The sequence below is a fragment of the Hyperolius riggenbachi genome, chromosome 1 (genome assembly GCF_040937935.1).
Source record: "Hyperolius riggenbachi isolate aHypRig1 chromosome 1, aHypRig1.pri, whole genome shotgun sequence".
NCBI classification, from domain to species: Eukaryota; Metazoa; Chordata; class Amphibia; order Anura; family Hyperoliidae; genus Hyperolius; species Hyperolius riggenbachi.
Genome location: NC_090646.1, coordinates 226,547,083 through 226,572,238, shown reverse-complemented (window position 1 = coordinate 226,572,238; position 25,156 = coordinate 226,547,083). Strand labels below are relative to the sequence as shown.

The following is a 25,156-nucleotide window of genomic DNA, read 5'->3' as shown; positions in this document are numbered from 1 at the left end:
GGTAGGAGTAATGCTGCCTATCACTGAGATACTAATGACAACATAGGGGCCAGTAAACAGGTGTAAGCCTTCACAGAAGGTGTAGCTGGGGTAAAGGAGTCTGTGCACCCATTGAAAGGAAGGGATGCCTTATAGCAAAACAACAGAATTTTAATGTTTTAGTTATGGATGTGAAAGTACACAACTTTAAGAAGATAATCTTATCAAATCTTACCATTGCAATGCATTTTACATCCATAACTAAAACATTACAATTCTGTTGTTTTGCTATAAGGCATCCCTGTTAGTTGGTTAAGTTACTTTACAGTGCAGTATAATAAGTGATGACATACATATAAAGAAATAAGAAGAGTGTCTGTGTTGTACCCCACTTTCATTTCACTGGGTGCACAGACTGAGAGTGGGATAGCATGTCTGCGTTTCATGATCCAAACACTGAATTTGAAATCAGGCATGTTAGCTAAGTAAAAGTTTTACAAACATGGAAGTTGATTCAAAAACATTGCTGTATGCTTTGGTGCCGTGCCAGATATTACTGGAAATTACCAAAGTTTATTGCCCAGAAAATTTAAAAAATGTGGTGCGTTAGGAGTAAGCAACACTTGCTACGCTCTGTAGATGTGCTAACTTTCTCGGCAACCAAAGCTTAGGAAGTTTTCCCCTCACCGGTCCTACTACCACTAATAAAGGGGGCATGGCTCTAAAAGGAAGGGGAGACACAGCCTCCTCCTATGCATGTTAATGCTCAAATCTTATTTCTAAAGACTTACACCTTTTGCCTAAACATGCAGGCTACACTTCATGCTTTTCGGCTATTTATTTCACAGTTTATTCTGCCTTATTTAATATGGTCCACTTGATTAAAAACAATAGACTGTTCATGAAGACAGTTCCTGCTTTGAAAATTATTCTCTATTCTCATATGCATCTTATTCAACTTTGAATTGTTTTTATGTTTAGAGAAGAAAGTGAAGCTCAGGAACATTTTCTTAAACTTCGTACACAGACTGAGGTGGCCGATAAAGACCACCTCAGGTGACAATCAGGCAAGTGTACTGCACCTGATGACCCTCAATGCCAAACCCGTGAGAAATCCACCAGACAGATCTACCCAACCCCAGCAACGCTGATCCCCCTGCTGATCCCATTGTTTACGCCATTCCCCCTACTGCCGTGTAATGTCACGCATGCGTTGCTCTTTGTCACCCCCCCCCCCCCCCGCCAGCATAGCGACACAGTGCATCGTCAGCTACACAGGTGACACACATGTGTTCAGCCCGGCCCTGCAATGTTGCCCAAGGAGATCAGCTCCTGATCCCAGATGAGCGACATTAGTTGGACATGTGTGCAGGCCCTCAAAGTATATTAATAGCAAGCAATGGCAGCATTTTAATAAGGATAGTAATGTGATTTGGCAGTGCTGATAGATCCCCTCTGGATTCATGGGATATCTAATTATTGGGATAAGGTTTTTTTTTTTTAAACTATGCTCAAGCAAATACACATAAACTATCCTTACCTTATGCTGCGTTTTACATTTAAGGCACGGTAATCAAAACTATAACAATTAGTGTCAACAAAATTAAATGAAACCAAACCTCAGAGAAAAGATATATAGCACAAGTAAACATTCACCAATATTTTCTTATTAAATGGACAGCATTGTTAATGTTCATCAGTTATTATTCTGTTATCCTCTTAAATAACCATAAAACTTAAAATAAACTTTATTGTAAAAGAAACCAGTCCTCCTAACAAGATTGTGAGGTATGCGTGTGCGCATGGGTCTTAAAACAGACTAAGAATGCTGACATAATTTATATGCAGAAATGCTTTTTCTTATACAATTTATGGATATTGCTTTACCACCAAAATGTATTAGGGTATAGGCACTTCAAAATTGCAAATTCCTTCCTTGTCCTTTCCTACTGCATGAAGCACCACAGCATTCATCACAGCCCTTAGATCAGTAATTATGTGAAATCCCCCACATCATTACTGATGTAGACAGGGTTTCCTAAACCCCATGATCACTCTAATTTCAGTAGGTTGTGAATCACAGTGGATGCAAGTTTGTGGGAACAGTAGGGAGAGTGCAAAAGGGGCGGAGCAATAGAAAAGGGCAGTTTAAAGAAGTAAACACATCTGACCACATGTTGTGTAATGTCACTGATTTTTATCACAGTTTGGAAGTACAGGTCTGCTTTAAAGCTTAGGAATTCATTTGGACCCCATTGAATTACATGAACAGTCTCTGTGTCAAATAAACCACTACAACCACTATGTTACCTAAATTTTCTTTGTACATTTGCATATTTCCCATCATCCTTTGTGGGTGGCAGAGATGGCCACAGCTGAGCACTTGTCCACTTAGGGACACGCTGTCTTTCTTGTGAATCCCTTTGAACTGCAATCCCAAAAATCACCTGTTCAGACAATGCAACCTATGCCATTCCCTTTAGCCCATAACCGTCCGCTGCTTTTTGGAAAACGGGATTCAAAAACTCTCTACCTCTGGATACATGGCAATTGTTTTTTTATGCCTGATATAAGTCACTGCAACATGTGTGCTTTTGTGTACCATTGTCTGCATGTACCCATGTTTTTTTCTTACTTGATATAGCATCAAGGAAGATGAGGGTACTAGAAAACAGCAATCTTATGTGCCATTTGTGTGAAGGCAGGCCAGTGCAGCAGTGTCAAAACTGCTTTCAGTAATAGAAATAAACATGCACAATGTGTGTGACTTCTACACACATACATGTTTAAATTTTTGCCCGGAGTTACACTTTAAGGTCTTGTGTATGTGGAACACAATGATATGCAAGTTCAAAATGCAAATACACTGCATTCGTCCTTTGCTTGCCACTGTCATTGCAAAATCAAAATTAAGCACAAAACATGCTGCATTTGAAAAACTTGCAAGGCAAACATGGCTTACGTGTGTCCCAGTGTTGCCACACTTGAGCATGTTTTCAGTAAAAATATCAGATATTGTAAGTAATCTTCATATATTATTTTTCCCTTGCTTACAACATGCTTTGGTATTTTTAGATATGATCTCAGATGTGTGAAAATTATCCCTTCTCCACATACACATAAGCACAGAACGTGTCAACGGTGTCTTACATTAATATTTTAACATTTGTATAGCACTTTGCTTCTGTTGGACTCAAAGGGCTTGAGAGCTGCAACCACTAAGGGCTCCAGGGGGGCCCTCAATAGGCCACCATGAAGCATTAGTGGGTTTTGCACAAGGACTACTTACTGAATGAATAACTGGCTGCGGCCAGGATTTAAACCCTGGTCACCTGTGTCAAAGGTAATGTCTTTAACCTGCACACTATCCTGCGCCTATTGTTAAAATAGTGCCATGTAGGTAGCCCTATGTTGCAAAAAATTAGCTAAAAAAAGTGTACGTGATAATGAAATGATTATTATTCGTGATTTATATATCCCCAGCATCTTCTGTGGCTCTGTACAACAGCATACAAGTTATAACAATGCAATATAAACAATACAGTTATATAACAGATAACAATACAATACAATGGTGGATTACAGCTGATGCAGCTAAGCCAATGTTCATGCAGCATAATCAATACATAAGTAAAAAAAAAATGTTTAAAATACAACCTAGCAGAGTGAGTGAGTCCTCATCTGATTCGATTGTGTTTTCTATCACTTTCTGTGCTGATGGTAAGCCAAACAAGAATATTGGCCAGTTTGGCAAACTAAAGTATCTAGGATACAACCACTTTAAACGTTTTGAATGCTTACGAATGAATATCATTGAAAGCTATTTTCTGTTCACGGGCTTGTAATATATGTCTACTGTTTCTTTAAGTCCTGTCCACAAATGTCTCTAGGTGCACATATTTAGTTCACAGCCAAACCGGTGCTGCCACCTAGTTGTTATTCATAAAACTGAAGTGTGCTGGTCATTTGTTTTAAAGAAAATGAAGACATTTTTTCTTAAAATCTCAACCATTAGAAAGGGTTTGTTAATAAACATTACAGAATACCCAGATAATTCATGGTGACCCAGAAGCATTAGGAAAGTAAAGGAGCTAAAAGAGATCAATAGCCCACTTACTAAAAAACAACGCTAAATATAATTTTGCTTTCTTAAAAACAAAGGTATATGCAATAGTTCTGCTTTAAGCGAGGGTTGATAAACGTAAGATATAAACAGAACAGATAAGTCCAATGATTATTTGCACTGGCATGGTGAGAACTACAATAATTATTTCAGCCCCTTTCGCGTTTTTGCATTTCCTATATTGATAAAGTGTATTATTGCAGTGTAACAGGTATGATCCAGAATTTACACGCGATTCAAGACAAGATGTGTTAGTCTGTTTATAAGCTTTTAATCATGTTTACAAAATTGTATTTGAGAAAAACAAACTGGCAAACAATAATAATGCGCACTATCATGAATGCCAAATAAAACAAGAAATCATATGATATACTTTACTGTGGAATCATGTATTTCTAGTAGCTGCCAGCAGATAAAATGTACATTGTAAAAACAATATAGGTAAGGCAAGTGCAGAAAGAGAAACACTGGACATAGGCCTACTAGAGCAGAGTGAGATAACATTTCTCCATTTAAATGGAATTTTTTCCCCCAAAAACTTTATTTTGCAGCTAAACTGCTTGATTTTTTTATTATTTATTTTCTTAAAGTCATACCACTCGCCAGCACATTTTCAGAAAAGCAGGAGCTTTGTAGATTGTATTACCAAATGACCCCTTTTCCTGCATCCGCACGTATGCGCCGCCGGTAAGTTGGGCACCGGGAGAGCCGAATGACGGCTTTTCATGCCGCCGCAAAACTTCCCAGCGATGTTAAATACTATTCCCCCTCCGAGTTGTTGCAACTTGGAGGCAGATATGATTAGGGCTCCAGCATCCGCCAGAGCCCGAATTACCCTTATGCGCCCCGCGCAGCATTACATTGTTGCTATGAGGCGCCTGGTTTCGGAGCCAGGAGGTGTAATTTCTCATAAAGCAGATACAGAAGGGAGTAGAAGTATTGAACATCTCAACTTTTATTTCTATTTATTTGTAATGAGGCTATTAACCACTTAAGCCCAACTGGACGAGATTTCTCGTCCAGTTGGGCTGCGCGCACTCCCGCGGGTCGCGCGCGCTCCCGCGGGCCCCCCCGTGCGCGCCCCCGCTGCTGGCCGCTAGCCCACCGATCAGTGAAAGGGATTATAAATCCCTTTCGCTGATCGGACCCCCCCGGAGAAAAGCCGACAGCGTCTCTTCAGACGCTGCGGCTTTTCTGAGCTCTGGTCTCCTTTCTTCTGCCTGGGAGCGAGATCGATCGCTCCCAGGACTTTTCGATTCTGGCCATCTTGTGGCCAAATAGCAAATTACACCTAAAAAAAAAAGTTTTAAAAATAAACATATAAATATATTAAAAAAAAACCTGTTTACCTCCCACACCAAAAAATACCCACATACAAGTTTAAATAAAAAAAAAAAAATTACAATAATAAAAAAAAAACCCATAAATAGTTACCTAAGGTTCTGAACTTTTTAAATATGCATGTCAAAGGAGTATATCAATATGATTTAATAAATTATGGGCTTCTAAACAGTGATGGACGCAAAACGGAAAAAATGCACCTTTATTTCCAAATAAAATATTGTCGCCATACATTGTGATAGGGACATAATTTTAACGGTGAAATACCCGGGGCATATGGGCAAATACAATACGTGAGTTTTAATTATGGAGGCATGTATTATTTTAAAACTATAATGGCTGAAAACTGAAAAATAATGAATTTTTTCCATTTTTTTCTTATTCTTCCTGTTAAAATGCATTTACAGTAAAGTGGCTCTTAGCAAAATATACCACCCACAGAAAGCCTAATTGGTGGCGGAAAAAACAAGATATAGATCAATTAATTGTGATGAGTAGTGATAAAGATATTGGCAAATGAATGGGGGGTGAAAGTTGCTCGGATGTAAAAAAAATTCAACCCCCTAGGGCTTAAGTGGTTAACATGACATTTACATAAAATGTTAGCAAATGTTAATAAGATCCAAACATACGAGGCAATCAAATAAATAGGCCGATAAATGAAGTTATGGGTAGTAAAGTGGAATGACACAGGGAATACTGTGCAGGTGTGAGGTGTCCCGTGCAGTGGTGCTGCACTCATTCACGGGCAGATATGTGGGCCACATGCCCCTCTTCACCAAGAGGTTCAGGGGGGTCCCAGCACTAGAACAGCAAGGTGGAGGTGGATGGAGAAAGCCTCCATCAATTACTTAGGAGGTACGCTCCGAAAAACTGCCCATATACATTCCAGACCCTCCTCTAATTACAATTACATTTTAGAAATAGCCTAAAATGGTTTTGTATACTGATGACATCATCATTCTAGCTCAAGACTGTTGGAAGGGAGAATTCTTTCTGCGCCAACCTCCTGCAATAGGCTAATATTTCACCCTCAATCAAGAACATGCTGAGTACTGGCACTTTGCGGATAGTGTGAGGAAGGACACCATGTGCACCTCATTGGCTGATGGCAGTTATGGCTGTTGTGGCAATTGGATAACACCAGACAGGATGGAATCAGTGAAGCTGATTGACCAATGCAGATACAAAGAAAAACAGAGCTAAAGTGGAGTAGCTTGCCAGTACAAATTTCATTCAAAAGCTGAAACCTGAGTGGTTGATCTGGTAAACTGCTTCAGTTTTTCTCCAACTTTTATTGCAACTGTCTGGGTACCTCTGTCCCTCTGTAGCTCACTCCTGTTATAATTCCAACACAGGAAGAGCAGCCATTCAGAATTTTCATCATCACCTTCTGCAAGAAAATAGAAGAGATACGAGAGAGATGAAAAAAACCTACCTAGTCTTAATAATGGTTGCAACATCCAAAAATTGCTAAAAATAGTTAGTGCCCCAAAAAATTATGCAAACCTCCCATTCTTTTCTAAAATAGGTCCCTATATGCCGCCAATTCATTTATTTATTTATGTATAATTGGTGTTGGGGCCTTTGGCTAACTGCAGGATAGAGATGTGGCGAACATCTCTAAATCCTTGGGGCTCTTACTACTTCCGTGTCGCACTGATCCGGAATAGTACGCCTGCGCTGCCCGGCGGAGCGCGTCCTAGATCGCGCTCCTGTTGCCAGGCACTTTCTGCGCGTGTGCGTGACGTCACGTCACGCTCATGCGCAGAGAGTGCCCGGCAACAGGAGCGCGATCTAGGACGCGCTCAGCCGGGCAGCGCAGGCGTACTACTCCGGGTCAGTGCGACCCGGAAGTAGTAAGGGCTCCAGAGATGTTCGCCGGGCGAACAGTTCGCCACATCTCTGCTGCAGGAAATGTGCGGTGCTAGCGGAACTGTGGGAAGTGTTTTTTGTTTTTTTTTATCTTAAAAGCGTATCTCATAATGCAAATAACAAAAAGATTCCTATTTTGGATAATATAAAGATCTGTGACTAGAAGGTAACTGATTTCTTGCTGCCTTTAAAGAGTTTACACAGTGATGTAAGTCCGTTGTCTAGATGATATTTGCTGTGGTGGAAAGGTAAGCTTTGACACTAAAGAGGGAAAATGAACACTGAGCTGGGTTGCAAAAAAGAAGAAAAAGAAGAAGAAGAAGAAAAGGGCAGAACTGATGTCACTTTTGGCATCACAGAGAAAGAGTAAAGATGGAAACCAGTAGAAATATTCATATCACATTCCCCCTTTATTTAGCACTAAATTTATAAAATCAACAGGATAGGTATACTAAGTAAGTATTTTCTTATTGGATTATATTTTAAAACTTTTTTTCAGTTACTGTTGAGTTTCATCCCGTGTTAACTTTACAGATATACAGTATATTGCCCCAACATGTTTTTTTCCCCCCTACATTTTAAGTAGGGTTCCCCTTCAGCACCAGTGTCTTATTATCATGTTAACATTAATGAGCAGGTTTGCTAACAGTTCAAGTACTTAAAAACAAGAATAAATTATTTTAGATGAGTCATCATGTCAGTTAATTTTAGTGTTTACTTTGTATGAGATAATCAGATGCTTATGTATGTGTATATGAATAGATACCTACGTATAATGCCCTTTAAATATATACAATACACACTGGAGAGTAATCCAGTAGATGAATACAGCCATCTGCCACTTGTAATCTCCATTCAGCCTTAAATGGCAGCTGTCAAACAACAATATGCTCCACACATACTATATATGTCAAGCATTTCATTTCTCTATAGATATCTGTACTTCCACATTTTTTTGAACATTCATTTTCCTCATAATGCCTTTTACAGAAGACAATAAAATAAGAGTTATGCGAATAATGGGCTCTGTATTTAAGTCTCACCATGTACACTGTCTGCTTGGGGACTGTATACTCTCCCTGTGCTTGCCTGGATTTCTGCTGTGTGCGCCTCCAGATTGTCCAAAATGCTTGGAAAAGTAATACCTTTTAATGGCTAACTGATAAAGTTAAAGGGAAGGTCCAAGCGAAATAAAAAAAAACAGTTTCACTTACCTGAGGCTTCTACCAGCCCCATGCAGCCATCCTGTGCCCTCGTAGTCACTCACTGCTGCTCCAGTCCCCTGCTGGCAGCTTGCCGACCTCCGTCGGCGGGCCGCATTGCATACATTTTTACGCATTCCCGCTAGTGCAGGAACATTAACACATACATGTTTACGCATTAGTGGTTCAATGCGTAAATTTTTACGCGTTGCACCACTAACGCGTAAAAATTTATGTGTTAATGTTCCTGTACTAGCGGTAATGCGTAAAAATGTACGCAATGCGGCCCGCTGACCTCCGAGGTCGGCAAGCTGACAGCGGGGGACTGGAGCAGCAGTGAGTGACTACAAGGGCACAGGATGGCTGCATGAGACTGGTAGAAGGTAAGTGAAACTCATTTTTTTATTTTGCTTGGACCTTCCCTTTAAATATATGCAAGCTTTCTGGGATCTAGTCTCCTTTTTAGGCATATTTCCTGATATTAGCTGAAGCAAAACACTGATGTAGTTTGATAACTGATGTAGTTTGATGTAGTTTGCTAACATCAGGAAATATGCCTGAAGAAGGGGACTAGATCCCAGAAACCTTGCATATATTTAACTTTATCAGTTAGCCATTAAAAGGTATTACTTTTACAAGACTTTGTTTTTTTTTCTACCTACATAATTTGTTTGGCTAACATGGTACAGAAACATTTTTACTACTTCAAATGCTTCAAATTTTCTGGAAGATTAAAGCCCATTTTTTTGGGCACAGATCTAACTACATCATGTAATAGATTAGTATGCAGAGTGTCAACATTTACATCGTAAGACATCACAGGTACAGAAGATTTGAGGTCTTAAGGTGGCCATACATCTTGGTGCCGCCAAAAGCCTGGTGTGTGTGTGTGTGTGTGTGTGTGTGCGTGCGTGCGTGCGTGCGTGTGTAGTGTGTGAAGGTACATGTACACTAGGAGGGACAGTGGGAGGAGTGCAAGTTGCAAGGATCGTCAGCACACCAGTCTCAAAAGCACATAATATTTATTGTGCCAGTTTCCACAAGATAGACCAACAATTGTTTCGGGGGCCGCGCAGGGTCCCCCTTTATCAAGGCATGTGGTTACGGGGAGGGGTGCGATGAAGCAACAAGGTGGTGTCACAAGGTCAAGTGTCAAAAGATTTCATTGTGAAATAGGTCAGGAATTGGCCTGCGGTTTATGGTGGCAAACAGATCTCACTCCGATCAGATTAGATCAGAGAGAAATCTGTCTATGTCCTTGATGATCTATTTCAGAAAAAGTAAATATTTGCCATGGGAAAAGGGTATTTGCTACTGATTGAGATGAAGTTTAATCCTGGGTTAAAATTCCTCTTTAACCGGGGCAGAGCTTGTCATATTCAAACACCTTTTTAGCTTCAGCTGGCTCTAGGCATAATCCTGCTATGTCTGTATGTTATATTTTGTATCACATGAGTTTTTTTGTAGCTGACAATCCTATTCTAAAAATCTGATCATGTGTTGTGGAGCAGCCCAGCTGAAGGATTCAACAACAAGCTGTGTGTGCTGGCTCAGCAGCATCATGCTGTTCATATTTCAAGAGAGTGAGAGTTGCGGACACAGCTTGTATGAAAAAACTGCAGGTTGCAGCTCTTCAGGTCTATATCGCAGGATTAAGTAGCTTATAAGATCAGCTGCCTTACAAGATACATAAATATTTTTTTTTTGTATTTGAAATTTAATTAGCAAATAATTTACACAAAAACAAGCTCTGCCAATACACGGGACTTCAACTTCTGTGTTGCTGCACTCATGTTGCTCCCGTTGCTCTCACAGATCCGGCAACACATCAGCCCACTCACTCTGCTGTCACAGTGACAGCAGAGCTCGCGTATCTTGATCAGGAGGCAATTTCATTAGCTCCTGACCTTGAGATTAGCTGTGAGCCAATAACAGTGATTGCTGGATCAAACAGAGAAAATCTGGCTCTGGTCCTTAAAGGGGCCAGAACCATACGATCCCAAAAGGGTTATCCAAACAGTAGTTCAGGTGCTCTACCAATGACAACACATATTTTGTTCAATGGTCTTAGATATGTAAAAAGGAACTGTCGTGAAAATCTTAAAATTTAAAACACATACAAATAAGAAGTACATTTCTCCAAGAGTGAAATGAGCCATAAACTACTTTTTTCCTATGTTGCTGTCACTTACAGTAAGTAGCAGAAATCTGACATTACCAACAGATTTTGGACTAGCCCATCTTCTCGTAGGGGGGTTCTCAGGGTTTTCTTTTTTTTTTTTAAAGCACTTATTGAATGGAAGTTGCTCCGTCCAACTGCCAAAATAGTGTGCAGCAAGCAGGAAGGCTGGCCAGCATATTTGTATTAATCATTTTCAGGGAATGTCTTTATAAATAATAAAGGCCATGCTGAGAATCCCCCATGAAGTGATGGACTACCCCAAAACCTGTCGGTAATGTCAGATTTCTACCACCTACTGTAAGTGACAGCAACATAGGAGAAAAGTATTGTATGGCTCATTTTACTCTGGGAGAAATGTACTTCTTATTTGTATGTACTTTAAATTGTAAGATTTTCGCGACAGTTCCTCTTTAAGGCTTACAAATGACTTGCTAGCCATTGATTGTCCATGCCCCAATATTTAACTCTCAGTGGAGTGTACTGTATTCACAAAAAGATCTGTAGAATTTATGCGTGCAGGGAACATACTTTGGCGGAAATGGCCCAATCATGCAACTGACCTATTCAAGTCGATACTCCACATAGTAATTCGTTTTTAGATCAAACATAATAGGAAATTGATGGCATTGCTGCCCCTGTATATTTATACCTGTTATAGCAGCACACAGTGCAGCTGCTAAATGTTTTCAGAAACCAAACACTGAACAACATGCCTTGGCTCAACAAACTGTCTGAAATCTGCCAGAAAAATTGCTTCATGTATGGTGGCTCCTTGTAGTGTGTCTATATGTGGTTTGTACAATAGATTGTGAGTTCCTTTGGATAAAGGAGCAGATGTGAAGGGTAAGATTCCATGTAAATCTGGATGTAATGTCAGCGCTATAGAAATTCTGAAAATAAATGAAATTAACATTTCCCTGCATTCAAAGATAACATTAACTGGCATCTTATAAAAATGGAATTCTGTTTGCAGCACAACTTCTGAAAAAAAAGTACATTTAAAGTCAATAAAAAAACCTCCTGCCTATGCAGCTTTTAAATGGATGCGTTTTTGCTATTTGCACGTAGCTCTGTGTGTAATGTGTTAGTGATGGCCTGTGGCATGTTTGATACAAAATGTAGCTAAACACCTTATCCTGCTCATTGGCTAACGCATGCATAGTGGCTTTACCAGCTAGACATGGGGCAAACTAAATCATTCCAGTCTTTAAAGATCTTACGACACTCCTGTACAAGAGCCCTGTCAAGATGAAAGGATACAATGTACCATCTTAGCAGTAGCACTCTGCAGGCAGACCTTATTGTAAATGTAACTCTACTGTAAACCTGATTCTCATATACATGGCATAACACATAATAAATCACAAGGAAATCAGGTGGATGAGAGCCAGCAGTGCCTAACTAGGAATCAGAGATTTATAGACAGACAGACTCTGTCTGGATTTTACTCTTTATTAGGATCATGCTGTGAAGGAGTGTCTTCCAGAGCTTCACAATGGAACATCCTTGCCAGTGCTAAACACTGGCATTGTGCTGCACACTTAGCCAACAGTCAGATTCAGTTATTTACCACTAGATGGCATCACAACTCTGCTGCAGAAAAAAGAAAGCACTGGAAACAACAGACCGCATCTGTGGGGTAAAATAATGGTAGCTTGCAGAAACATGTAATACATACAGGGCTCCAGTCCACACACCTTAAACAGAGAAAAATGAATACAGTATTTTCAGTTATAATCATCGACTGCATTAGGCTCAATATATGTGCAAATTCAGATTATTTTCAAAAACATAGCAAGAAACTACAGACAGACTACCAACTGATAACTAGCTGTTATAATTTATCAGAGGCATAACTACTTGTAGAAATCTGTGCATTAAAAAAGGCTCTGGTCAAAGGAACTGGGATTCTAGTGAGTTTAAACTAGCTGTGTGTTATAATAAAAATGATAATTGAACCCAGATGAAGATTAAACCATATCCAGTAATGTATAGTATAGTAATGGTATTGTAATGCATAGTAGACAGACAGACAGACACAGAACATTTATATTGCGCTTTTCTCCTGGTGGACTCCAAGCGACAGAGCTGCAGCCACTAGGACGCGCTCTTTAGACAGTAGCAATGTTGAGGAGACTTGCCCAAGGTCTCCTACTGAATAGGTTCTGGCTTACTGAACAGGTAGAGCCGTTCAGTAAGCCAGCAATAGTCATAGTATGGTAATGTATAAAGAAGTAATATATAGAATTTTTGAGCATTTGGTGCATTATTTTATTATTTTGTTACTGTTGTTTATTTTATATAACACTGACATTTTCTGCAGAGCTTTCAGAATTACATCATAAAATGAATGTGTCTCAGTGCGGCTCACAATTTAATAACACTATGTACATTTTATTTGGTAGGTATTAAATACCCTACTGGTGTTCTGTTTACCATCTTAATTTGTACAGCTTAAGAACGGGATAGGAGGCGCCCGGTCTAGGAAGCGTCACAGTATAAGTTATTACTGTAATGGATGGTTATTCCAATCACTATCTCATATGGAATAATAAAATAGTCCTACCTCACAGGTGTATGGCAGGACAAAAGGGCTCAAAGGAGTCACGATTAAACATTCGGGCTTTTTTATTATTTTGACAATTGATGCACTTCGACAACGCGTTTCTCGGCTCAACGCCGCTTCTTCAGGTCAATACAAGTGCCTTTAAAAACAAATGGCGACTCTCAGATAACGTTATCACAGTATGCATCTAAATATCATAAATCATAAAACAATTTAAGTAAAACAGTGTCAAGCCATACTATCCTGACTGTACAAGAAATAAAATGATTACACTAACTCATACACATAAAATGATAAGTGATATAATAAGTCCATCTGTAAAAAGATATATGACATCAATAGATAAATAGATAAATAAATAAATAAATAAATGAATAAGATCTTATAATACTATGCTCACTCTGGTACATGTGTGTTTCCATGACCAATAGAACTGGCACCCATGCACATATACACACATCTGTATATATATACAAATGTGCGTGTAGGTCTATTGGTCATGGAAACACACATGTACCAGAGTGAGCATAGTATTATAAGATCTTATTCATTTATTTATTTATTTATTTATCTATTTATCTATTGATGTCATATATCTTTTTACAGATGGACTTATTATATCACTTATCATTTTATGTGTATGAGTTAGTGTAATCATTTTATTTCTTGTACAGTCAGGATAGTATGGCTTGACACTGTTTTACTTAAATTGTTTTATGATTTATGATATTTAGATGCATACTGTGATAACGTTATCTGAGAGTCGCCATTTGTTTTTAAAGGCACTTGTATTGACCTGAAGAAGCGGCGTTGAGCCGAGAAACGCGTTGTCGAAGTGCATCAATTGTCAAAATAATAAAAAAGCCCGAATGTTTAATCGTGACTCCTTTGAGCCCTTTTGTCCTGCCATACACCTGTGAGGTAGGACTATTTTATTATTCCATATGAGATAGTGATTGGAATAACCATCCATTACAGTAATAACTTATACTGTGACGCTTCCTAGACCGGGCGCCTCCTATCCCGTTCTTAAGTAGTTTCCTTCCCTCATATACACTCTATATCGAGGGTGATTTGAGTCAAGCTTCCCGACAAAAAATCATTTTTCACCAGGAGCAGCGACCAGCTGGGAAGCGCAAGGCCGAGTGGAGACGGTACTTCTCCACCTGCGAACACAAGTGGTTGCCTTTGCTGCAACCCAGACTTGTGAGTATATATATTGCTTGTTTGAACCTTATCCATATACACTAACGATATTGCACCAGAGTGGGCTCCCGGATCTGTTTGTGTTTTTCTCGTCGCCTCTACATAGTAATTTGTACAGCGCCTTGGAATATGATGGCGCTCTATTAATCAATAATAATAATAATAATCCATCATCCGGTTCTGCCAGTGGTGCATGTTCTGTCAATAGCCACTCCATGCAGGTTGCTAATGCAAATTACTCAGGCGCTACTTACCAAATTTGTGCACAGGCAAGCTTACCTGCCAAACATGCCCTGTTTGTGGGACTCAAGGACAGGATTGGGGACCACTGAACTAGTATGGTGTAGGGTTTACAAAGAAACCTGAGAGTGCCTTGAAAAAAGTCAAACAAACAAGTGGAGAACATACAAGCTCTACGGAAACAGTGTTCTGACACATCCTGGAATTCTTTCCTTGCAATATGGGTAGCTATAGCTCAGATACCTGCCTGTATAACTCGCCGACATAAATACTTGGATTAAATAGATTTCAGATGACAGCATGAGTGACTATGAAGATGGATTATTAAAATCTGTCTATAACAGACTATCATTTCTCTAGTACTTAAAGAGACACTACAGCGAAAAATTTTAAAATTTAAAATATGTGCAAACATATACAAATAAGAAGTACATTTTTCCAGAGTAAAATGAGCCATAAATTACTTTTCTCCTATGTTGCTGTCACTTACAGTAGGCAGTAGAAATCTGACAGAAGTGACAGGTTTTGGACTAGTCCATCTCTTCAAAGGGGATTCTCAGCAAGGCTTTTATTCTTTATAAAGATATTCCCTAAAAAATATTTAAACAATGATGCTGGCCAGCTTTCCTGCTCCCTTCACAGTTTTTTGGCAGTTGGACAGAGCAACTGCCATTCACTAAGTGCTTTTGAAAATAAATAAATCCCTGAGAATCCCCTATGAAGAGATGGACTAGTCCAAAACCTGTCACTTCTGTCAGATTTTACTCTGGGAAAAAATGTACTTCTATTTTGTATATGTTTGCACATATTTTAAATTTTACAATTTTTCGCTGTAGTGCCCCTTTAATGTGCAAAGAAATGTGAAGTTATTACATCCTGACTGGTTGTTTTTAGTTGTTTATTAGATGACGGTTAATTGTACAGCCCAGTCAGTTATTTTTAACTACAGCTGACACAACAACACAAACGCCACTGCTAAACAGCTATATTGTTTCACCCTGACATGCATTTTGTTCAGCAGGATGCCCTGGCACTCAGATTTCTAGACTTGCTGATGTTTTTATCTTCAGAATGAAGTTGTACCGGAAAATGAGGCTTGTGCATTTGCTGATTGCAATCTCACTCTCTCTTGCTAAGTTCTTTTCAGCACACCACAGATTCATATGATAAGAGCCTTAGGGCCCAATCCAATTCACTCTTTCCCTTACGCTTTCTCTCAGGAGAATTTTTTTTTATCAACGCTTTTGATAAAATGTGAGGATATCACCTGGGAGACAACTTAGATTGGATCTGGACCTTACAGGCTACCCATGTAAAAAAACAAATAAAAACAATAAATTAAAAAAAGCTACCCCCCCCCCCCCACCGTTTTTTTTTTAAGCAAATACAGTAGAATATATATATATATATATATATATATATATATATATATATATATATATTCATTCTGAAGTTCCACTTTAAAGCTAATGTGATTTGAGCATCAGTATTTCACATAGCAGATAACATTCACAGCACAATGCTTCAATGCTTATATGCCATTTTCCTAACACAATGTAGCTCCAGCTACTGTAATTTTAGCACTTAAATCCTAGGTGAGTAATTCATTACAAGTGCAATAAATACCACAGGATATTACAGTATCCTATTCAGCCTAGCATGATCTAACATGTAACAGTGACAGGGCTATACTGTGCAATAGGCTTCAGAAATAACCCCTCTTCCCTCACTGCAGAGGCATTCGCTGCAACTGAATTTAATTTATAAACTAGAGAACAGGAAATTTCAGCTAATTGCTACAATCGGGACATGTTTTGTAGTGCAAATTCAATCTGCTGGCTGTGCACTAAAGAATGGGACACTTTCCAGAGGTATCTAAAAAGAAGGGGGAAGAAAAACCAGGCAAACATTTCGCCAGAGGATGCAGACATTTGCTCATGTAGTTATATTAAACAGCTTCAAAGATGCAAAAAAGAAAGCAGGGGACTTCTAAGAACAAAGGCTTTGGATGTGGCTTTGTTGGCCAGAGAGCTGGTATTGTTTACAAAACATGAAGAGTTGTTACTACAGATTATGTTGAATGCGCTCTGAAATTCATTTGGAACGACGTTAATGATTGCTCTGTTGAAATATATTACAGAGCATTGAAAAAAAAATACATCTCCATCTGTTAAATACATTAAAACATACATCTGTTCTGGTAAGGAATGTATTAACCTGCATTTCTCAAACCTCACCACTAGATGTCAACACTCGACTGGAAATTGAAGTGGTCCTCCTTGTTATCCTGTCTTGATGCTGTTCTGAGGAGAAAAGAATAGACAAGAGCATTATAGAAAGAGTGGTTACCTATTGTCCTGACTAGTTTGTCAGAAAATACAGCATGCAGCAAAAAAATGTTAATTGCACAAATTTAGAAGCATTTTTTTTCACTGAAATGAACAGAGAGGCCATATTAAATTCCAGGTTTAATATGTATATACCCCTCAAAACTGTAAATAAGGGCATTTAGTAGATTACAGAAGCCTGGAATGGAATAGGTCAAGTAATCTCTTCAAAAGTCATCTCTAAGAGCATTATTTGAAGTGGAAGCCTCACCAAAACAGCTTTTGAGTTTGAAAGTTTGCGTTATGATTGGGGGTATGCAGTGAAGTTATGGCAGCCTAATACTGTCAAGCTTTCAGTGGACTGAAAGGAACCTAAAAGTCCGGTACTAAAAACACTGCAAAGTATGATAACACACTGCAAAGTACGATAGCATTCATGTGGACATAATGAATGGGGTTTTAATGAAAAAGAAAGTTAATAACATTGTATAAAATATAGAGATGGCCCGAACCTCCGATTTTCGGTTCGTGAACTTCCACAAAAGTTCGGCTTTTGCGAACCGCAATAGACTTCAATGGGGAGGCGAACCTTGAAAACTAGAAACACTTATGCTGGCCAGAAAAGTGATGGAAAAGATGTTTCAATGGGGTCTAACACCTGGAGGGGGGCATGGCGGAGTGGGATAGACGCCAAAAGTCCCGGGGAAAAATCTGGATTTGACGCAAAGCAGCGTTTTAAGGGCAGAAATCCCATTGAATGCTAAATTGCAGGCCTAAAGTGCTTTAAAACATCTTGCATGTGTATACATCAATCAGGGAGTGCAATTAGAGTACTGCTTCACACTGACACACCAAATTCACTGTGTAACGCACCGCAAACAGCTGTTTGTGTTGTGACGGCCGTGCTGGACTGGTGCGCACCATGGCGAGAGTGCAGGCCGTGGCGGTTTTCAAGCCCATATGGTCGCCGGGCTGTGGTAGCTCAATGGTAGAACAACAGTGACTGTCCAGCTGATCAAATTTGCTCTGTCCACAATGAAGCAAGAACCTTATTATATAGGTATATGCAGTGATGGGTATTACAATGTGCATCTGTCACACACAGACAGGTACCGGACAGGCACAGTGACACTGCGTGCGCTCACGTAGGTAGGTGGGTGCACTGAACTGAACAACAGGTAGTAGGTATATGCAGTGATGGGTATTACAATGTGCACCTGGCACAGTAGTAATTATACCACCAAGGGGCCAAAGGCCAGCTGCGACTGACTGACAGGGCTGTATATAATGCAAGTGGGCCACACAAAAAAAAAAAAAAAAAATAGATCACAAGAACAAGATTAGCTCTCAAAAGAGCTGTTTAGGGGTGCTATTTTTGCAATAAGAATCAGCAAGGAGCAAGCTAACAAGCCTGCAAGAGCCTAACTAAGCTTTTCCCTATGAGAGTCTGCAGCAGCTATCCCTTCTCTAATTACTGCAGGCACACGAGTGAGTCTAATGCCTGACGCTGCCTGCATTTTATAAGGGGGGGGCTCCAGGAGGGAGTGTAGCCTAATTGCCTGCTGACTGTAAATGTAGAGGGTCAAAGTTGACCCTCATGATGCACTATGTGGGCGAACCGAACTTCCGGAAAAGTTTGCGGTTCTCCGCAATCGCGAACCTCGGAAGTTCGCCTGGAACCATTCGCCGGTGAACCGTTCGGGACATCTCTAATAAAATATAAAGTAAATAACAGTGTGTAAAATACAAACTTTTTAAAAAACAATAAAAAATTGGGTTACATAAAATTGAGGATTTTAAAGTATAAGTAGAATTAATTAAGGCCTGATTAGTGGCAACAAATGAGCCTGATGCATGTTTTAAGGTGGGCATATTCATGATGTCCATTAACAATCCGAACATTTGTATAGTGCTTTTATCCTGTCTGACTCAAAGCACTCAAGAGCTGCAGCCACTGGGATGCGCTCAAAAAGCCACCCTGCAATGTTAGGGAGTCTTGCCTTGAACTCCTTATTGAATAGGTACTGACCCTAGCCAGGATTTGAACCCTGGTCTCACATCTCAAAGCCAAGGGAGTGCCCTTAACCAGTACACCATCCAGCCACTGTTAAATTTGCTGTGCGCCATCAATTTTACCAGTACTTACACATGTGCATTGCACAGTTAGCACAGCCCACGTTACCTAGACAATGCTCACTTGTGTGCCCCAAAAGTATTACATACATAACATGGGCTGCACTAATTGAACAATGCATGCTGTGTAAATGGCGCACATACCGGTAATATTATACAACAATTTGAACGGCTTTTGTGACTATGCTCCAAGGTTCCAAAGACAACTGCATTAGACACATCATACATTGATAGACATAGCCATGACCAATGAAATTGTTATCATTTTTCTAGAGAACAGATACATCTATCACTGTACATGACAATTGAGATAAGACAAGTGAATCACAATAGCTAAGGACTTATTTTTTTTATTTATCATTATTTTTCTAAATATTATTATTAATACTGACAAATATTTATTAAAAAGGACTTGTTTTCATGTGCTCACATCATCATTTTCCCCCTCCCTCTCTTTGCCTGCAGTGTATGCTGGGTGTGTAATATAGTCCAGTTTCTGGAGCTCTGCTCACCACTGCAGATAAACCATTCAGGTATGAGGGTTGTTTGAAAGCGCTGCCATGTCTCCCACTGTGCAAAATTGAATGTAAGTATACTAGTGGCTAGCTGCCTTCACTGTTTTAAATTCACTCTCAAATTTTTAGATTAGAGATTAGCACATAATTTTGCATCTGTTTTGCATTAGAGGCATGTATTTAGCCCTAGGGGGCTCTGCATTGCCTCTGATGGCTTACAATTCAGGTGCATCCTTGAGCGCTTATCATTTGTCTGTTTGCTTGTCTTATGAAATGTGTATACCATTTATGAATAGCAGCACGAGGAATTATGTTTTTATTGCTAGGTTAGAGGTAGGTCTTCCCCAAGGGGGTACGTCACCGCCGTGGGGAAGTCTATTAGGTCATAATTTGTGCACTAATTATCACTGAAGCTAACACCCCCCCTTGATCTATAGTGTATGCAGGGTGTGTAATATAGTCCAGTTTCTGGAGCTCTGCCCACTGGTGCAGATTAATCACTAATCCCCCTCCCTCTCTTTGCCTGCAGTGTATGCTGGGTGTGTAATATAGTCCAGTTTCTGGAGCTCTGCTCACCATTGCAGATAAACCATTCAGGTATGAGGTTTGTTTGAAAGCGCTGCCATGTCTCCCACTGTGCAAAATTGAATGTAAGTATACTAGTGGCTAGCTGCCTATACTGTTTTAAATTCACTCTCAAATTTTTAGATTAGAATTTAGCACATAATTTTGCATCTGTTTTGCATTAGAGGCATGTATTTAGCCCTAGGGGGCTCTGCATTGCCTCTGATGGCTTACAATTCAGGTGCATCCTTGAGCGCTTATCATTTGTCTTTTTGCTTATCCCTGAAAAGATGGCTCATATATCAGATAAAAACATATACCTCAACATCTCAAGCAGTGGCCATAGCAAGTGTATGGCCACTTGCCCGAATTTATGAAATGAAAAGTACAAAAAATTCCACTGGCAACTAAAAGTACAAAAAGTTTCAGTATAATGATGTCTTTGTTAGTGTGTTTGTGTGTGTGTGTGTGTGTGTGTGTGTGTGTGTGTGTGTGTGGAGGGGGGGGGGGGGGATTTTTGAGGAGGGTGTTTTGCTGGCCGGTACACGTATGGATGTCAACATTTTTATAGTTTTGCGTCCTTCACTATTTAGCTTATAATTTAAAAAATAATAGTAATGCTCCCTCTTTACATGCATTTAAAAAAGTTTTTTTTTTGTTTTTATTGTATTTTTTTTAATTAAAAAATTATTTGGGTATTTTGTGTGTGTGTGTGTGTGGGGGGGGGGGGGGGTAAACTGCTAATTTTAAATGTAATAAATTGTATTTATTTAATAAAAAAAAAAAAGGTGTGTAAATGTAGTTTTACTGTTTGGCCAAAACATTTTGTCCTGTAAATGAGAGAGTGAAGGGAGGACGGGAATTTTTTTTTCTTTAGAAAGATTGCGGCTTCTGAAAGAAGCCTGTCGGTCTTTCTCATGGGGACTTCGATCAATGAATGGAATCTGTGTTCCCATTCATTGATCTCTGGGCTAACGAGCGGCGGCACGGGAGCACGATCACGCGCATTAGTGCATAGCCGCGCGCAACAGATTAACAGCAGCCTTTTGGACGTAATAGCAATATCCAAAAGGCGAAAGTAGTTAATAATGATGAGCACGAATTTGGAACAAAGTTCAAAACTACGATGCAAAATGTCCAACTATTGCACAATTAATTTCACATGTTGTCATAATTAAAATGTGTAAATTCACAAAATATTTATCTAGGGGAAAATGTTTTTTCTTGTGCCCAATAACCTCAATGTGTTTAGCGAAAACAAACTTTTGCATGCATGGCAATAAATGTTCTCATATATACTCAGAAAGGCTAAAATGTGTTTTCTCATGCCCATGAGATGTATTTGATAAAAATTCATTTTCGCATATATATATATATATATATATATATATATATATATATATATATATATATATATATATATATATATATATATACAGTGGTGTGAAAAACTATTTGCCCCCTTCCTGATTTCTTATTCTTTTGCATGTTTGTCACACTTAATTGTTTCTGCTCATCAAAAACCATTAACTATTAGTCAAAGATAACATAATTGAACACAAAATGCAGTTTTAAATGATGTTTTTTATTATTTAGTGAGAAAAAAAACCCTCAAAACCTACATGGCCCTGTGTGAAAAAAATTGCCCCCTGAACCTAATAACTGGTTGGGCCACCCTTAGCAGCAATAACTGCAATCAAGTGTTTGAGATAACTTGCAACGAGTCTTTTACAGCGCTCTGGAGGACTTTTGGCCCACTCATCTTTGCAGAATTGTTGTAATTCAGCTTTATTTGAGGGTTTTCTAGCATGAACCGCCTTTTTAATGTCATGCCACAACATCTCAATAGGATTCAGGTCAGGACTTTGACTAGGCCACTCCAAAGTCTTCATTTTGTTTTTCTTCAGCCATTCAGAGGTGGATTTGCTGCTGTGTTTTGGGTCATTGTCCTGCTGCAGCACCCAAGATCGCTTCAGTTTGAGTTGACAAACAGATGGCCGGACATTCTCCTTCAGGATTTTTTAGTAGACAGTAGAATTCATGGTTCCATCTATCACAGCAAGCCTTCCAGGTCCTGAAGCAGCAAAACAACCCCAGACCATCACACTACCACCACCATATTTTACTGTTGGTATGATGTTCTTTTGCTGAAATGCTGTGTTACTTCTATGCCAGATGTAACGGGACAGGCACCTTCCAAAAAGTTCAACTTTTGTCTCGTCGGTCCACAAGGTATTTTCCCAAAAGTCTTGGCAACCATTGACATGTTTTTTAACAAAATTGAGACGAGCCTTTGTTCTTTTTGCTTAAAAGTGATTTGCGCCTTGGATATCTGCCATGCAGGCTGTTTTTGCCCAGTCTCTTTCTTATGGTGGAGTCATGAACACTGACCTTAATTGAGGCAAGTGAGGCCTGCAGTTCTTTAGATGTTGTCCTGGGGTCTTTTGTGGCCTCTCGGATGAGTTTTCTCTGCACTCTTGGGGTAATTTTGGTCAGCCAGCCACTCCTGGGAAGGTTTATCACTGTTCCATGTTTTTGCCATTTGTGGATAATGGCTCTCACTGTGGTTCGCTGGAGTCCCAAAGCTTTAGAAATGGCTTTATAACCTTTACCAGACTGATAGATCTCAATTACAGTACTTTTGTTCTCATTTGTTCCTGAATTTCTTTGGATCTTGGCATGATATCTAGCTTTTGAGGTGCTTTTTGTCTACTTCTCTGTGTCAGATAGCTCCCATTTAAGTGATTTCTTGATTGAAACAGGTGTGGCAGTAATCAGGCCTGGGGGTGACTACAGAAATTGAACTCAGGTGTGATAAACCACAGTTAAGTTATTTTTAAACAAGGGGGGCAATCACTTTTTCACACAGGGCCATGTAGATTTGGAGTTTTTTTTCCCACTAAATAATAAAAACCATCATTTAAAACTGCATTTTGTGTTCAATTATGTTATCTTTGACTAATAGGTAACGGTTTTTGATGAGCAGAAACAATTAAGTGTGCCAAACATGCAAAAGAATAAGAAATCAGGAAGGGGGCAAATAGTTTTTCACACCACTGTATATATATATATATATATATATATATATATATATATATATATATATATATATATATATATATATATATATAATATATATATATATATATATATATATATATATATATATATATATATATATATATAAAATATATATATATATATATATATATATATAAAATATATATATATATATATATATATATATGTATATAAGTATATATATATATATATATATATATATATATATATATATATATATATATATATATATATATATATATATATATGTTAAAAATGCATAAGTTAATTCTGTGAACATAATTGTGAAAATTACACAAAATCAATACTGCCTGCAAAATCATAATTACAATCAGGATTGTAGTTCCAAAAATTATGCAAAATTCCACAAAAATGAAATTACCCATTATGATCAACACTATTCATTGAATGGTCCCATAGGTTTAAGGTAAAGGGACATTTCAACTTCCAGTGCAAGAAAGTTCCTTTCCTAGCTTAGAACAGTAGCATTCTTTAAAAGAGGAACTGTCACGAAAATCTTAAAATTTAAAACACATACAAATAAGAACTACGTTTCTTTCTGAGTAAAATGAGCCACAAATTACTTCTCTCCTATGTTCCTGGCATTTACAGTAAGTAGTAGAAATCTGACATTACCAACAGGTTTTGGGCTAGTCCATCTCTCCATAGGGGATTCTCAGCATGGCCTTTATTAAAGACACTCCCTGAAAAGATTTATACAAAGATGCTGAGCAACCTCCCTGCTCTCCGTACATTTTTTGGGCATTTGGATGGAACAACTGCCATTCATTTTGAAAATAAAGAAATCCCTGTGCACCCCCATGAGGAGATGGGCTAGTCCAAAACCTGTCGGTTCTGTCAGATTTCTATTACTTACTATATATGTAGGTAGAAAAAAACAAAGTCTTGTAAAAGTAATACCTTTTAATGGCTAACTGATAAAGTTAAATAATGCAAGCTTTCTGGGATCTAGTCCCCTTCTTCAGGCATATTTCTAGATGTTAGCTGTAGTAAAACACTGATGCAGGGAAGCTGCATGAAGATGGCAGTTGTACTGGTTGCTGTTTAGCAGTTAGATGTCAGGTGATCAGCAGGCTGGAGCCAGTGAGCTTATGCAAGCAAACATGAAATTTAGCAGGTTTCTGAAGATAGTGAAGCCAAGTTAATCATGTTACATAAGCAGTCATGAATCCCATTCCACAATTTAAACCTTCTGTTAATGTCTTGAACATTTTCATAAATTTGTACTCAGAAATCTTTCTTGCTTGTTCATTTTTGAAGTTACCCTTAAGAATAAGTACTTTAGATCTTGCATGCTGTGTCCTGGTTCACAGAAGTGTTGGCCCACTGGTGTGTCCATTTTACCCTCATTAATTTTAAAGCGGTGATGGTTCATTCTTGTGCGCAGTTTTTGTCCTGTTTCTCCTATATAGATTCCTCTTGAGGGGCATTTCATGCAGCGTATAATGTATACAACATTGGATGATTCACAGGAAAATTGGTCTGATATTTGATGATATTTCTGTGAGTTTGGTATTTGTATTTGGCTTGTGCACAAGATATAAGGGCAGGTCTCACATCTTGCGTTATTGCAGGGTAATGTGCCTGGAGTTTCTGGTGTAGATAATGCACTTCTGATAATCATTTGTCTCAGATTTGGAGGTTGTCTAAATGCAAGCATTGGTAAATCAGGAAAAACTTCTTTCAGGCGTTTGTCTTTATGAAGTATCGGTTGCAGTACTTTCGATATCTTCCTCAGTGTCTTTAATCTTGGGTTGTAGGTGACCACTATTGGGACTCTGTTGTTTTCAGTCTTTGGGGT

At 38.8% G+C, this 25,156-nt stretch overlaps 1 long non-coding RNA gene across 1 annotated transcript; it reads right to left on the bottom strand.

Annotated features, from left to right (window-relative positions):
• Positions 1 to 6,723: 6,723 nt before the first annotated feature.
• On the bottom strand, positions 6,724 to 24,373 carry LOC137547208 (uncharacterized). The gene is made up of 3 exons (XR_011026520.1): positions 24,256 to 24,373; positions 16,932 to 17,017; positions 6,724 to 6,836 (listed from the first exon to the last, which is right to left on the bottom strand). It is a non-coding gene; the product is annotated as an uncharacterized lncRNA (long non-coding RNA).
• Positions 24,374 to 25,156: the final 783 nt, after the last annotated feature.